The following is a 16,800-nucleotide window of genomic DNA, read 5'->3' as shown; positions in this document are numbered from 1 at the left end:
GGATTGTTTTTCATCATTTTTGAGGATTTGAAAAAAAGACGAAAATCACTCCGAGACCATGGGCTATAGTCCATTGTCTCGGAGTGATTTTCATCTTTTTTTCAAATCCTCAAAAATGATGAAAAATGGCATGCTATAGTATGCCGTCTGAGGCCATGGGCTTAACTTGAACCCACGACCTGTGGTTCTAATAGACAGCAGCTTATGACAGAGGCCACCATGCTCTCTGAGAATCTCCTCAGCTTTCCATCTCTTTCCAGTTCTCTTCTGGATGTTATTCTCCAAAACATGCTGCAAAGTGAAAGTAGCAGGAACTCAGCTGGATTTGAACTCACAACCTCTGACTCACATGGACATCATCTTAACAAGGGTGCCACTGAGCTCTCAGAGATTTTTAGGTTGTAAGTTGTTCTTGTTGGTGTCACTTTTCAAATGGGGCCTTGGGATCATGTACAGAGCATTTTAATTGTGCTGTGCATCAAAGGTGTCTTTAGTGCTTTTAAGTGTTATCGTGGATGTTAATCAGATAATACAGAGGAGAAACCATGACAGGACACAGACAGCCTCCCCATTGGTGGATGTGATCCTGGCAGCCAGCCCAGGTGTGTTCTGGTCCTGTTGATTGAGCTGAGACGGACTGAAGGTTTATAGGTCATGCTCAGCTCAATCAACAGTACCAGAACACACACTTGTTACTTTTCTTCCAGTTTATTATACTCGTCGTTTTATAGCCCATGGTCTCGGAGTGATTTTCGTCTTTTTTACAAATCCTCAAAAATGATGAAAAACGGCATGCTATAGTATGCCGTCCGAGGCCATGGGCTATAGCCCATGGTCTCGGAGTGTTTTTCATCATTTTTGAGGATTTGAAAAAAAGACGAAAATCACTCCGAGACCATGGGCTATAGTCCATTGTCTCGGAGTGATTTTCGTCTTTTTTTCAAATCCTCAAAAATGATGAAAAACGGCATGCTATAGTATGCCGTCCGAGGCCATGGGCTATAGCCCATGGTCTCGGAGTGTTTTTCATCATTTTTGAGGATTTGAAAAAAAGACGAAAATCACTCCGAGACCATGGGCTATAGTCCATTGTCTCGGAGGGATTTTCATCTTTTTTTCAAATCCTCAAAAATGATGAAAAACGGCATGCTATAGTATGCCGTCCGAGGCCATGGGCTATAGCCCATGGTCTCGGAGTGTTTTTCATCATTTTTGAGGATTTGAAAAAAAGACGAAAATCACTCCGAGACCATGGGCTATAGTCCATTCTCTCGGAGGGATTTTCATCTTTTTTTCAAATCCTCAAAAATGATGAAAAACGGCATGCTATAGTATGCCGTCCGAGGCCATGGGCTATAGCCCATGGTCTTGGAGGGTTTTTCATCATTTTTGAGGATTTGAAAAAAAGACGAAAATCACTCCGAGACCATGGGCTATAGTCCATTGTCTCGGAGTGATTTTCGTCTTTTTTTCAAATCCTCAAAAATGATGAAAAACGGCATGCTATAGTATGCCGTCCGAGGCCATGGGCTATAGCCCATGGTCTCGGAGTGTTTTTCATCATTTTTGAGGATTTGAAAAAAAGACGAAAATCACTCCGAGACCATGGGCTATAGTCCATTGTCTCGGAGGGATTTTCATCTTTTTTTCAAATCCTCAAAAATGATGAAAAACGGCATGCTATAGTATGCCGTCCGAGGCCATGGGCTATAGCCCATGGTCTCGGAGTGTTTTTCATCATTTTTGAGGATTTGAAAAAAAGACGAAAATCACTCCGAGACCATGGGCTATAGTCCATTGTCTCGGAGGGATTTTCATATTTTTTTCAAATCCTCAAAAATGATGAAAAACGGCATGCTATAGTATGCCGTCCAAGGCCATGGGCTATAGCCCATGGTCTCGGAGTGTTTTTCATCATTTTTGAGGATTTGAAAAAAAGACGAAAATCACTCCGAGACCATGGGCTATAGTCCATTGTCTCGGAGGGATTTTCATCTTTTTTTCAAATCCTCAAAAATGATGAAAAACGGCATGCTATAGTATGCCGTCCGAGGCCATGGGCTATAGCCCATGGTCTCGGAGTGTTTTTCATCATTTTTGAGGATTTGAAAAAAAGACGAAAATCACTCCGAGACCATGGGCTATAGTCCATTGTCTCGGAGTGATTTTCATCTTTTTTTCAAATCCTCAAAAATGATGAAAAACGGCATGCTATAGTATGCCATCCGAGGCCATGGGCTTAACTTGAACCCACGACCTGTGGTTCTAATAGACAGCAGCTTATGACAGAGGCCACCATGCTCTCTGAGAATCTCCTCAGCTTTCCATCTCTTTCCAGTTCTCTTCTGGATGTTATTCTCCAAAACATGCTGCAAAGTGAAAGTAGCAGGAAATCAGCTGGATTTGAACTCACAACCTCTGACTCACATGGACATCATCTTAACAAGGGTGCCACTGAGCTCTCAGAGATTTTTAGGTTGTAAGTTTTTCTTGTTGGTGTCACTTTTCAAATGGGGCCTTGGGATCATGTACAGAGCATTTGAATGGTGCTGTGCATCAAAGGTGTCTTTAGTGCTTTTAAGTGTTATCGTGGATGTTAATCAGATAATACAGAGGAGAAACCATGACAGGACACAGACAGCCTCCCCATTGGTGGATGTGATCCTGGCAGCCAGCCCAGGTGTGTTCTGGTCCTGTTGATTGAGCTGAGAAGGACTTATAAACCTTGAAGGTTTATAGGTCCTGCTCAGCTCAATCAACAGGACCAGAACACACACTTGTTACTTTTCTTCCAGTTTATTATACTCGTCGTTTTATAGCCCATGGTCTCGGAGTGATTTTCGTCTTTTTTTCAAATCCTCAAAAATGATGAAAAACGGCATGCTATAGTATGCCGTCCGAGGCCATGGGCTATAGCCCATGGTCTCGGAGGGTTTTTCATCATTTTTGAGGATTTGAAAAAAAGACGAAAATCACTCCGAGACCATGGGCTATAGTCCATTGTCTCGGAGTGATTTTCGTCTTTTTTTCAAATCCTCAAAAATGATGAAAAACGGCATGCTATAGTATGCCGTCCGAGGCCATGGGCTATAGCCCATGGTCTCGGATTGTTTTTCATCATTTTTGAGGATTTGAAAAAAAGACGAAAATCACTCCGAGACCATGGGCTATAGTCCATTGTCTCGGAGGGATTTTCATCTTTTTTTCAAATCCTCAAAAATGATGAAAAACGGCATGCTATAGTATGCCGTCCGAGGCCATGGGCTATAGCCCATGGTCTTGGAGGGTTTTTCAACATTTTTGAGGATTTGAAAAAAAGACGAAAATCACTCCGAGACCATGGGCTATAGTCCATTGTCTCGGAGTGATTTTCGTCTTTTTTTCAAATCCTCAAAAATGATGAAAAACGGCATGCTATAGTATGCCGTCCGAGGCCATGGGCTATAGCCCATGGTCTCGGAGTGTTTTTCATCATTTTTGAGGATTTGAAAAAAAGTCGAAAATCACTCCGAGACCATGGGCTATAGTCCATTGTCTCGGAGTGATTTTCGTCTTTTTTTTCAAATCCTCAAAAATGATGAAAAACGGCATGCTATAGTATGCCGTCCGAGGCCATGGGCTATAGCCCATGGTCTCGGAGTGTTTTTCATCATTTTTGAGGATTTGAAAAAAAGACGAAAATCACTCCGAGACCATGGGCTATAGTCCATTGTCTCGGAGGGATTTTCATCTTTTTTTCAAATCCTCAAAAATGATGAAAAACGGCATGCTATAGTATGCCGTCCGAGGCCATGGGCTATAGCCCATGGTCTCGGAGTGTTTTTCATCATTTTTGAGGATTTGAAAAAAAGACGAAAATCACTCCGAGACCATGGGCTATAGTCCATTGTCTCGGAGGGATTTTCATCTTTTTTTCAAATCCTCAAAAATGATGAAAAACGGCATGCTATAGTATGCCATCCGAGGCCATGGGCTATAGCCCATGGTCTCGGAGGGTTTTTCATCATTTTTGAGGATTTGAAAAAAAGACGAAAATCACTCCGAGACCATGGGCTATAGTCCATTGTCTCGGAGGGATTTTCATCTTTTTTTCAAATCCTCAAAAATGATGAAAAACGGCATGCTATAGTATGCCGTCCGAGGCCATGGGCTATAGCCCATGGTCTTGGAGGGTTTTTCAACATTTTTGAGGATTTGAAAAAAAGACGAAAATCACTCCGAGACCATGGGCTATAGTCCATTGTCTCGGAGTGATTTTCGTCTTTTTTTCAAATCCTCAAAAATGATGAAAAACGGCATGCTATAGTATGCCGTCCGAGGCCATGGGCTATAGCCCATGGTCTCGGAGTGTTTTTCATCATTTTTGAGGATTTGAAAAAAAGTCGAAAATCACTCCGAGACCATGGGCTATAGTCCATTGTCTCGGAGTGATTTTCGTCTTTTTTTTCAAATCCTCAAAAATGATGAAAAACGGCATGCTATAGTATGCCGTCCGAGGCCATGGGCTATAGCCCATGGTCTCGGAGTGTTTTTCATCATTTTTGAGGATTTGAAAAAAAGACGAAAATCACTCCGAGACCATGGGCTATAGTCCATTGTCTCGGAGGGATTTTCATCTTTTTTTCAAATCCTCAAAAATGATGAAAAACGGCATGCTATAGTATGCCGTCCGAGGCCATGGGCTATAGCCCATGGTCTCGGAGTGTTTTTCATCATTTTTGAGGATTTGAAAAAAAGACGAAAATCACTCCGAGACCATGGGCTATAGTCCATTGTCTCGGAGGGATTTTCATCTTTTTTTCAAATCCTCAAAAATGATGAAAAACGGCATGCTATAGTATGCCATCCGAGGCCATGGGCTATAGCCCATGGTCTCGGAGGGTTTTTCATCATTTTTGAGGATTTGAAAAAAAGACGAAAATCACTCCGAGACCATGGGCTATAGTCCATTGTCTCGGAGGGATTTTCATCTTTTTTTCAAATCCTCAAAAATGATGAAAAACGGCATGCTATAGTATGCCGTCCGAGGCCATGGGATATAGCCCATGGTCTCGGATTGTTTTTCATCATTTTTGAGGATTTGAAAAAAAGACGAAAATCACTCCGAGACCATGGGCTATAGTCCATTGTCTCGGAGTGATTTTCATCTTTTTTTCAAATCCTCAAAAATGATGAAAAATGGCATGCTATAGTATGCCGTCTGAGGCCATGGGCTTAACTTGAACCCACGACCTGTGGTTCTAATAGACAGCAGCTTATGACAGAGGCCACCATGCTCTCTGAGAATCTCCTCAGCTTTCCATCTCTTTCCAGTTCTCTTCTGGATGTTATTCTCCAAAACATGCTGCAAAGTTAAAGTAGCAGGAACTCAGCTGGATTTGAACTCACAACCTCTGACTCACATGGACATCATCTTAACAAGGGTGCCACTGAGCTCTCAGGGATTTTTAGGTTGTAAGTTGTTCTTGTTGTTGTCACTTTTCAAATGGGGCCTTGGGATCATGTACAGAGCATTTTAATTGTGCTGTGCATCAAAGGTGTCTTTAGTGCTTTTAAGTGTTATCGTGGATGTTAATCAGATAATACAGAGGAGAAACCATGACAGGACACAGACAGCCTCCCCATTGGTGGATGTGATCCTGGCAGCCAGCCCAGGTGTGTTCTGGTCCTGTTGATTGAGCTGAGACGGACTGAAGGTTTATAGGTCATGCTCAGCTCAATCAACAGTACCAGAACACACACTTGTTACTTTTCTTCCAGTTTATTATACTCGTCGTTTTATAGCCCATGGTCTCGGAGTGATTTTCGTCTTTTTTACAAATCCTCAAAAATGATGAAAAACGGCATGCTATAGTATGCCGTCCGAGGCCATGGGCTATAGCCCATGGTCTCGGAGTGTTTTTCATCATTTTTGAGGATTTGAAAAAAAGACGAAAATCACTCCGAGACCATGGGCTATAGTCCATTGTCTCGGAGGGATTTTCATCTTTTTTTCAAATCCTCAAAAATGATGAAAAACGGCATGCTATAGTATGCCGTCCGAGGCCATGGGCTATAGCCCATGGTCTCGGAGTGTTTTTCATCATTTTTGAGGATTTGAAAAAAAGTCGAAAATCACTCCGAGACCATGGGCTATAGTCCATTGTCTCGGAGTGATTTTCGTCTTTTTTTTCAAATCCTCAAAAATGATGAAAAACGGCATGCTATAGTATGCCGTCCGAGGCCATGGGCTATAGCCCATGGTCTCGGAGTGTTTTTCATCATTTTTGAGGATTTGAAAAAAAGACGAAAATCACTCCGAGACCATGGGCTATAGTCCATTGTCTCGGAGGGATTTTCATCTTTTTTTCAAATCCTCAAAAATGATGAAAAACGGCATGCTATAGTATGCCATCCGAGGCCATGGGCTATAGCCCATGGTCTCGGAGGGTTTTTCATCATTTTTGAGGATTTGAAAAAAAGACGAAAATCACTCCGAGACCATGGGCTATAGTCCATTGTCTCGGAGGGATTTTCATCTTTTTTTCAAATCCTCAAAAATGATGAAAAACGGCATGCTATAGTATGCCGTCCGAGGCCATGGGATATAGCCCATGGTCTCGGATTGTTTTTCATCATTTTTGAGGATTTGAAAAAAAGACGAAAATCACTCCGAGACCATGGGCTATAGTCCATTGTCTCGGAGTGATTTTCATCTTTTTTTCAAATCCTCAAAAATGATGAAAAATGGCATGCTATAGTATGCCGTCTGAGGCCATGGGCTTAACTTGAACCCACGACCTGTGGTTCTAATAGACAGCAGCTTATGACAGAGGCCACCATGCTCTCTGAGAATCTCCTCAGCTTTCCATCTCTTTCCAGTTCTCTTCTGGATGTTATTCTCCAAAACATGCTGCAAAGTTAAAGTAGCAGGAACTCAGCTGGATTTGAACTCACAACCTCTGACTCACATGGACATCATCTTAACAAGGGTGCCACTGAGCTCTCAGGGATTTTTAGGTTGTAAGTTGTTCTTGTTGGTGTCACTTTTCAAATGGGGCCTTGGGATCATGTACAGAGCATTTTAATTGTGCTGTGCATCAAAGGTGTCTTTAGTGCTTTTAAGTGTTATCGTGGATGTTAATCAGATAATACAGAGGAGAAACCATGACAGGACACAGACAGCCTCCCCATTGGTGGATGTGATCCTGGCAGCCAGCCCAGGTGTGTTCTGGTCCTGTTGATTGAGCTGAGACGGACTGAAGGTTTATAGGTCATGCTCAGCTCAATCAACAGTACCAGAACACACACTTGTTACTTTTCTTCCAGTTTATTATACTCGTCGTTTTATAGCCCATGGTCTCGGAGTGATTTTCGTCTTTTTTACAAATCCTCAAAAATGATGAAAAACGGCATGCTATAGTATGCCGTCCGAGGCCATGGGCTATAGCCCATGGTCTCGGAGTGTTTTTCATCATTTTTGAGGATTTGAAAAAAAGACGAAAATCACTCCGAGACCATGGGCTATAGTCCATTGTCTCGGAGGGATTTTCATCTTTTTTACAAATCCTCAAAAATGATGAAAAACGGCATGCTATAGTATGCCGTCCGAGGCCATGGGCTATAGCCCATGGTCTCGGAGTGTTTTTCATCATTTTTGAGGATTTGAAAAAAAGACGAAAATCACTCCGAGACCATGGGCTATAGTCCATTGTCTCGGAGTGATTTTCATCTTTTTTACAAATCCTCAAAAATGATGAAAAACGGCATGCTATAGTATGCCGTCCGAGGCCATGGGCTATAGCCCATGGTCTCGGATTGTTTTTCATCATTTTTGAGGATTTGAAAAAAAGACGAAAATCACTCCGAGACCATGGGCTATAGTCCATTGTCTCGGAGTGATTTTCATCTTTTTTTCAAATCCTCAAAAATGATGAAAAATGGCATGCTATAGTATGCCGTCTGAGGCCATGGGCTTAACTTGAACCCACGACCTGTGGTTCTAATAGACAGCAGCTTATGACAGAGGCCACCATGCTCTCTGAGAATCTCCTCAGCTTTCCATCTCTTTCCAGTTCTCTTCTGGATGTTATTCTCCAAAACATGCTGCAAAGTGAAAGTAGCAGGAATTCAGCTGGATTTGAACTCACAACCTCTGACTCACATGGACATCATCTTAACAAGGGTGCAACTGAGCTCTCAGGGATTTTTAGGTTGTAAGTTGTTCTTGTTGGTATCACTTTTCAAATGGGGCCTTGGGATCATGTACAGAGCATTTGAATTGTGCTGTGCATCAAAGGTGTCTTTAGTGCTTTTAAGTGTTATCGTGGATGTTAATCAGATAATACAGAGGAGAAACCATGACAGGACACAGACAGCCTCCCCATTGGTGGATGTGATCCTGGCAGCCAGCCCAGGTGTGTTCTGGTCCTGTTGATTGAGCTGAGACGGACTGAAGGTTTATAGGTCATGCTCAGCTCAATCAACAGGACCAGAACACACACTTGTTACTTTTCTTCCAGTTTATTATACTCGTCGTTTTATAGCCCATGGTCTCGGAGTGATTTTCGTCTTTTTTACAAATCCTCAAAAATGATGAAAAACGGCATGCTATAGTATGCCGTCCGAGGCCATGGGCTATAGCCCATGGTCTCGGAGTGTTTTTCATCATTTTTGAGGATTTGAAAAAAAGACGAAAATCACTCCGAGACCATGGGCTATAGTCCATGGTCTCGGAGTGATTTTCGTCTTTTTTTCAAATCCTCAAAAATGATGAAAAACGGCATGCTATAGTATGCCGTCCGAGGCCATGGGCTATAGCCCATGGTCTCGGAGTGTTTTTCATCATTTTTGAGGATTTGAAAAAAAGACGAAAATCACTCCGAGACCATGGGCTATAGTCCATTGTCTCGGAGGGATTTTCATCTTTTTTTCAAATCCTCAAAAATGATGAAAAACGGCATGCTACAGTATGCCGTCCGAGGCCATGGGCTATAGCCCATGGTCTCGGAGTGTTTTTCATCATTTTTGAGGATTTGAAAAAAAGACGAAAATCCCTCCGAGAGAATGGACAGTCCATTCTCTCGGAGGGATTTTCGTCTTTTTTTCAAATCCTCAAAAATGATGAAAAACACTCCGAGACCATGGGCTATAGCCCATGGTCTCGGAGTGATTTTCGTATTTTTTTCAAATCCTCAAAAATGATGAAAAACCCTCCGAGACCATGGGCTATAGCCCATGGCCTCGGACGGCATACTATAGCATGCCGTTTTTCATCATTTTTGAGGATTTGTAAAAAAGATGAAAATCACTCCGATCAACAGGACCAGAACACACCTGGGCTGGCTGCCAGGATCACATCCACCAATGGGGAGGCTGTCTGTGTCCTGTCATGGTTTCTCCTCTGTATTATCTGATTAACATCCACGATAACACTTAAAAGCACTAAAGACACCTTTGATGCACAGCACCATTCAAATGCTCTGTACATGATCCCAAGGCCCCATTTGAAAAGTGACACCAAGAAGAACAACTTACAACCTAAAAATCACTGAGAGCTCAGTGGCACCCTTGTTAAGCTGATGTCCATGTGAGCCAGAGGTTGTGAGTTCAAATCCAGCTGAGTTCCTGCTACTTTCACTTTGCAGCATGTTTTGGAGCATAACATCCAGAAGAGAACTGGAAAGAGATGGAAAGCTGAGGAGATTCTCAGAGAGCATGGTGGCCTCTGTGATAAGCTGCTGTCTATTAGAACCACAGGTCGTGGGTTCAAGTTCAGCCCATGGCCTCGGACGGCATACTATAGCATGCCGTTTTTCATCATTTTTGAGGATTTGTAAAAAATATGAAAATCACTCCGAGACAATGGACTATAGCCCATGGTCTCGGAGTGATTTTCGTCTCTTTTTCAAATCCTAGTTTTTCATCATGTTTGACCATGGGCTATAGCCCATCTCAGACGGCATACTATAGCATGCCATTTTTCATCATTTTTGAGGATTCGAAAAAAAGACGAAAATCACTCGAGACAATGGACTATAGCCCATGGTCTCGGAGTGATTTTCGTCTTTTTTTCAATTCCTCGTTTTTCATCATTTTTGACCTTGGGCTGTAGCCCATCTCAGACGGCATACTATAGCACGCCGTTTTTCATCATTTTTGAGGATTCGAAAAAAAGACGAAAATCACTCGAGACAATGGGCTATAGTCCATTGTCTCGGAGGGATTTTCATCTTTTTTTCAAATCCTCAAAAATGATGAAAAACGGCATGCTATAGTATGTCGTCCGAGGCCATGGGCTATAGCCCATGGTCTCGGAGTGTTTTTCATCATTTTTGAGGATTTGAAAAAAAGACGAAAATCACTCCGAGACCATGGGCTATAGTCCATTCTCTCGGAGGGATTTTCATCTTTTTTTCAAATCCTCAAAAATGATGAAAAACGGCATGCTATAGTATGCCGTCCGAGGCCATGGGCTATAGCCCATGGTCTCGGAGTGTTTTTCATCATTTTTGAGGATTTGAAAAAAAGACGAAAATCACTCCGAGACCATGGGCTATAGTCCATTGTCTCGGAGGGATTTTCATCTTTTTTTCAAATCCTCAAAAATGATGAAAAACGGCATGCTACAGTATGCCGTCCGAGGCCATGGGCTATAGCCCATGGTCTCGGAGTGTTTTTCATAATTTTTGAGGATTTGAAAAAAAGACGAAAATCACTCCGAGACCATGGGCTATAGTCCATTCTCTCGGAGGGATTTTCATCTTTTTTTCAAATCCTCAAAAATGATGAAAAACGGCATGCTATAGTATGCCGTCCGAGGCCATGGGCTATAGCCCATGGTCTCGGAGTGTTTTTCATCATTTTTGAGGATTTGAAAATAAGACGAAAATCACTCCGAGACCATGGGCTATAGTCCATTCTCTCGGAGGGATTTTCATCTTTTTTTCAAATCCTCAAAAATGATGAAAAACGGCATGCTATAGTATGCCGTCCGAGGCCATGGGCTATAGCCCATGGTCTCGGAGTGTTTTTCATCATTTTTGAGGATTTGAAAAAAAGACGAAAATCCCTCCGAGAGAATGGACTATAGTCCATTCTCTCGGAGGGATTTTCATCTTTTTTTCAAATCCTCAAATATGATGAAAAACACTCCGAGACCATGGGCTATAGCCCATGGTCTCGGAGTGATTTTCGTCTTTTTTTCAAATCCTCAAAAATGATGAAAAACCCTCCGAGACCATGGGCTATAGCCCATGGCCTCGGACGGCATACTATAGCATGCCGTTTTTCATCATTTTTGAGGATTTGTAAAAAAGATGAAAATCACTCCGATCAACAGGACCAGAACACACCTGGGCTGGCTGCCAGGATCACATCCACCAATGGGGAGGCTGTCTGTGTCCTGTCATGGTTTCTCCTCTGTATTATCTGATTAACATCCACGATAACACTTAAAAGCACTAAAGACACCTTTGATGCACAGCACCATTCAAATGCTCTGTACATGATCCCAAGGCCCCATTTGAAAAGTGACACCAAGAAGAACAACTTACAACCTAAAAATCACTGAGAGCTCAGTGGCACCCTTGTTAAGATGATGTCCATGTGAGCCAGAGGTTGTGAGTTCAAATCCAGCTGAGTTCCTGCTACTTTCACTTTGCAGCATGTTTTGGAGCATAACATCCAGAAGAGAACTGGAAAGAGATGGAAAGCTGAGGAGATTCTCAGAGAGCATGGTGGCCTCTGTGATAAGCTGCTGTCTATTAGAACCACAGGTCGTGGGTTCAAGTTCAGCCCATGGCCTCGGACGGCATACTATAGCATGCCGTTTTTCATCATTTTTGAGGATTTGTAAAAAATATGAAAATCACTCCGAGACAATGGACTATAGCCCATGGTCTCGGAGTGATTTTCGTCTCTTTTTCAAATCCTAGTTTTTCATCATGTTTGACCATGGGCTATAGCCCATCTCAGACGGCATACTATAGCATGCCATTTTTCATCATTTTTGAGGATTCGAAAAAAAGACGAAAATCACTCGAGACAATGGACTATAGCCCATGGTCTCGGAGTGATTTTCGTCTTTTTTTCAATTCCTCGTTTTTCATCATTTTTGACCATGGGCTGTAGCCCATCTCAGACGGCATACTATAGCACGCCGTTTTTCATCATTTTTGAGGATTCGAAAAAAAGACGAAAATCACTCGAGACAATGGACTATAGCCCATGGTCTTGGAGTGATTTTCGTCTTTTTTTCAAACCCTCGTTTTTCATAATTTTTGATGGCCCACGGTCTCGGGCGGCATACTATAGCATGCCGTTTTTCATCATTTTTGAGGATTTGAAAAGAATTACGAAAATCACTCCGAGACCATGGTCTCAGAGTGACCATGGTCATCATAATACACATAAGTAAAACAGTAAATAAATAACGATACTAACTCTAAAAGTTTTAAAAAGTTTAAAAGAACTCAGATCAGTATACAAGGCTGTAATACCATGATAATGTTCAATGTTCATTTCGGCTTGTTAAGCAGTCTTACAGCCTGGGGGAGAAAACAGTTCTTCAGTCTGCTTGTGTTGGCTTTGATACTCTGGTACCTCTTCCCCGAGGGCAGCAGCCTGAAAAAAACTGTTCTTCAGTCTGCTTGTGTTGGCTTTGATACTCCGGTACCTCTTCCCCGAGGGCAGCAGCCTGAAAAAAACTGTATAGGGGTGTGTGGGGGATAGCGTGACGAAAAAGCGTGATGTAAAAGCAATACTAAAGAGGTGTGTCTTAAGATTTAGTTTAAAAATGTCCACAGATTCAGAGAACCGTACATCCCTTGGCAGGCTGTTCCACAGCACAGGGGGATAGTAGCTAAAGGCTGAAAGTAAAGACTTGAGTGGGGTTTGAAAAGCGTGACGAAAAAGCGGGACGTAAAAGCAATACTAAAGAGGTGTGTCTTAAGATTTAGTTTAAAAATGTCCACAGATTCAGAGAACCGTACATCCCTTTGCAGGCTGTTCCACAGCACAGGGGGATAGTAGCTAAAGGCTGAAAGTAAAGACTTGAGTGGGGTTTGAACCCACCATCTCCCAATCACCATCTCCCGATCCCGATCCCGATGTGGCCAGCCTCCTAACACACTGAGCCACTGGTACCTAGGCTAGGTTCCCCTAGCGGTGGGTCCGGCACAAAAATAATTGTCAAAGTTTTACAATGTAGGCCTACTGAAAAATATCTTGATGTAATAAAGGAAGTTTGCTGGTTGTACATACACCCCAGTGTGCCTATTAGAGCACCAGGACCAGACCGGCTTGACGTGATGAGGGTTAGGGTTAGGTGATGGACAAGATGGAAGTGATGATGAATGATGATTTTAACTGACAAGAAAGGAAACGGGTAACAATCAGTAGTGCAAAAAAACCAAAGGCATAATCAGACTTATAAGCAAAACGAAGGTCTTAGGCATAACAAAGAAATTGAAAATCATGAAAAAACGACATGCTATAGTTCATGGTTTCGGAAGACAGACTATAGTCTGTCGTTTGTCATGATTGGAGGATTTAAAAAAAAATCTAATCATGAAAAATTGACATGCTATAGATCATGGTTTTGGAAGACAGACTATAGTCTGTCGTTTTTTTTAATACGACATGCTATAGTTCATGGTTTCGGAAGGCAGACTATAGTCTGTCGTTTTTCATGATTTGGGAGGATTTCAAAAATTAAAAAAAATCATGAAAAAACAACATGCTATAGTTCATGGTTTCGGAAATCCTTGACAATGTATGCCTACTGAAAAATATCTACACCAGTGTGTCTTAGAGCACCAGACCGGCTTGAAGTTTCACAGCAGTTTATTCATGTAGTTTACTAGAATTTCGCCGCCCTTCGGGCGGCGAATCCTAGTTCCGTTGGCAGCGCAATGGGAAGAAGGAAATAGCGGGATTTGACAGACTCCACTCCAGTATTGTGCCCTTGACATGTAGTAACGGATGGGTATTATTATGATTTGTTGTATTTTCACATCAAAGGAAATTAATGTAAATGAAAATAAGCAGACATGAAACTGCTGTTTACTGTTTTGGTTTGCTTACAATAAATTACTGTTTTTGGAAACCAAAAGCTGTTGAGAATGGAGCAGAACATACTGTAGTATATTTTTTGGGGGACCTTGACTGCATGATAGTAGGGCTACAATATTTTGGATTGCGGATTGCAGTGAGCCTACATTGTTTGTTCGGGAACAATATTTGTAGTTACAATGAGGGCTACATGAGCCGAAGGGAGAGAAACACTTCGCCTCTCTCCAGTCCGTGCATATGGTGCTGGTACGGATCGCATCGCTGACTGACATAAACACACCGTTACAATTCAGAGGCACTTCAATAAGAAAACGCAACTAATAACGCTTGTGTGTGTTAATCTGGCCGGTGCTGACGTTAGTATATAATGTTTAGATTGTTTTCCTGGCTGAATAACAACGGATCGCCTCGCTGACTGACATAAACACTCCAATTCAGAGGCACCCCGCACGCACACACACAGAATCCATGCGACTCGGTGCGTCGCAGTTGTCATGTTTCCATGAATAAAACGGGTCGCGCAATTGTCGTGTTTACATTAATGAAACTGGTGGTGCAATTGTCGTGTTTGCATGAATTAAACGGTGTATTTATGTAATCGCGCCGCTGTCCATCCAAGTCCGAATCAGTGTGTGTGTGTCTGTGTGGGACTGTGTGTGTTGTGGAAGACGGGGAACAATGTTGCCAGGGTCGTGAATTGTAAGCGAGTTGTAGTGTGTGTAAGTTGCGTGGTGAAAGGCTTTGTTTCTGGGTCTGTTTGCTTTTTTCTGGGCCTGTTTTCATAGACCTGGCAACAGTGGCCCGTGTGTGTGTGTGTGTGTGTGTGTGTAGTGTTGTGTTCGTGTTGTTCTTCTAATGTGTGTGTGTGTAGCGTGTAACTTCCGGTGTTGCAGAAACCTAAAAGCTCTCGTGGGTCACGTGGTTGGCTTTGAGCGAATGGGAGAGGGGATGTAGTGTTGGCAGGTCCGCGTATTGTAAGCGAGTGGTAGTGTGTGTAAGTAGCGTGTTGAATGGCATTGTTTCTGTACTTGTTTTCATAGACGTGGCAACAAATTAGGCGGGGGTGTCGGTGCTTGTGGCGTGTGTGTGTTTATTATTGATATTGATATTGTTTGTGAGTCTGGACCGGAGCCGGCTGTAGTGTCAGTGTGATGACAATTTTTACGCGTGTGGTGTTGAGTGTGAGCGTGCTGCGCAACATGAGGAGATAGCCGTGGATCGACGCGGAGGGTAAGTCTGTGACGTGTTAGTGTGTTTAGTGGGTTATTGCAGTGTGTGTTGCAGTGTGTCAGACACTCTTGGAGTGACGTAGTAGCTGGTGCCTTTTTTTCCTGGGTTGGGAACAGCGTTTTGGGCACACCTTTTCAATTGTATAATAGATACAGGTGATTTGAACATGGTGAGAATGATGATGATGGACAAGATGGAAGTGATTATGAATGATAATTTTAACTGACAAGAAAGGAAACGGGTAACAATCAGTAGTGCAAAAAAAAAAAGGCATAATCAGACTTATAAGCAAAACGAAGGTCTTAGGCATAACAATTCAAACTATAAACAAACTTAAACAAATAAAATACTAAAAAGGACATTCAGGTAAACAGCACCTCTCCAGTGAGAAAAGCAAATGTTTGTGTGGCTCCTACTAGGCTTATATAGCCCCAGGTGTGCCAAATTAGTATTAGCTCCACCCACCACCAAACAAGGCAAACAAGGCAATCTGCTCTCACAGATTCACACCACCACTCTCAGCTAAAGAGTGGTGGGGTTTTCTACAAATATCTACTGTATTTGATAACACGACACAGAAAACAACCAAAAACAAATTGCCACTGTCCCATGTCGATTTGGGGCTGGCTATACTTAGGGATGTCAATGTCTATCCTTAGCCCCCCCATGAGAGCTCACAACCCTGGTCTGGTGGCAGAGCCACCTCGGATGAAGGTCTGGGGGCCGACCAGGGGGTTGGATCCAGTCAGGGAACCGGTGTTGGTGGGGGAGTTAAGGACCACGGCTGCTGCAGAGGAGGTGCTGGGTGTGTGCAGCGATGGGGATGTCACTGGGTGCGTCTGGACGTGCAGCAGCGATGGGGGTGGTGCAGGGTGCGCTCAGGGGAGGCGTGGTATGAGCCTGGAAAGGAGCTGGTGCTGGACAGGGCTCTGGTTGAGCAGGCACTACTTGGAGGGGAGGCATAGGGGGCACTTTGAGTGGAGGCATGGGAATGCCTGGAGACTAACCGCTGGGTAGAGAGGTGACGGAGGATGCACTGGGTACGGCTTGGCTTTAAGTCGGGCTGGGGGCTGGGCCGGGTACCGCTGGACTGGAGGCTGATGGGCTGCGTACTGGAGGGCTGTTGTCTGGGAGGAGGCCAGCTGCTGGGGCAAGGTTTTGGAGGAGGAGACCGGCGGCTGCTGGGAGGCGTAGGAGGAGGAGACCGACGGCTGCCCATGGGAGGTGTAGGAGGAGGAGACCGGCGGCTGCTGGGAGGTGTAGGAGGAGGAGACCGGCGGCTGCTGGGAGGCGTAGGAGGAGGAGACCGACGGCTGCTGGGAGGTGTAGGAGGAGGAGACCGACGGCTGCTGGGAGGTGTAGGAGGAGGAAGCCGGTGGCTGCTGGGAGGCGTAGGAGGAGGCCGGTGGCTGCTGGGAGGTGTAGGAGGAGGAGACCGGCGGCTGCTGGGAGGCGTAGGAGGAGGAGACCGGCGGCTGCTGGGAGGTGTAGGAGGAGGAGACCGGCGGCTGCTGGGAG

This window comes from Electrona antarctica (genome assembly GCF_951216825.1).
Source record: "Electrona antarctica genome assembly, chromosome: 13".
NCBI classification, from domain to species: domain Eukaryota; kingdom Metazoa; phylum Chordata; class Actinopteri; order Myctophiformes; family Myctophidae; genus Electrona; species Electrona antarctica.
This window is presented reverse-complemented; position numbering follows the sequence as displayed.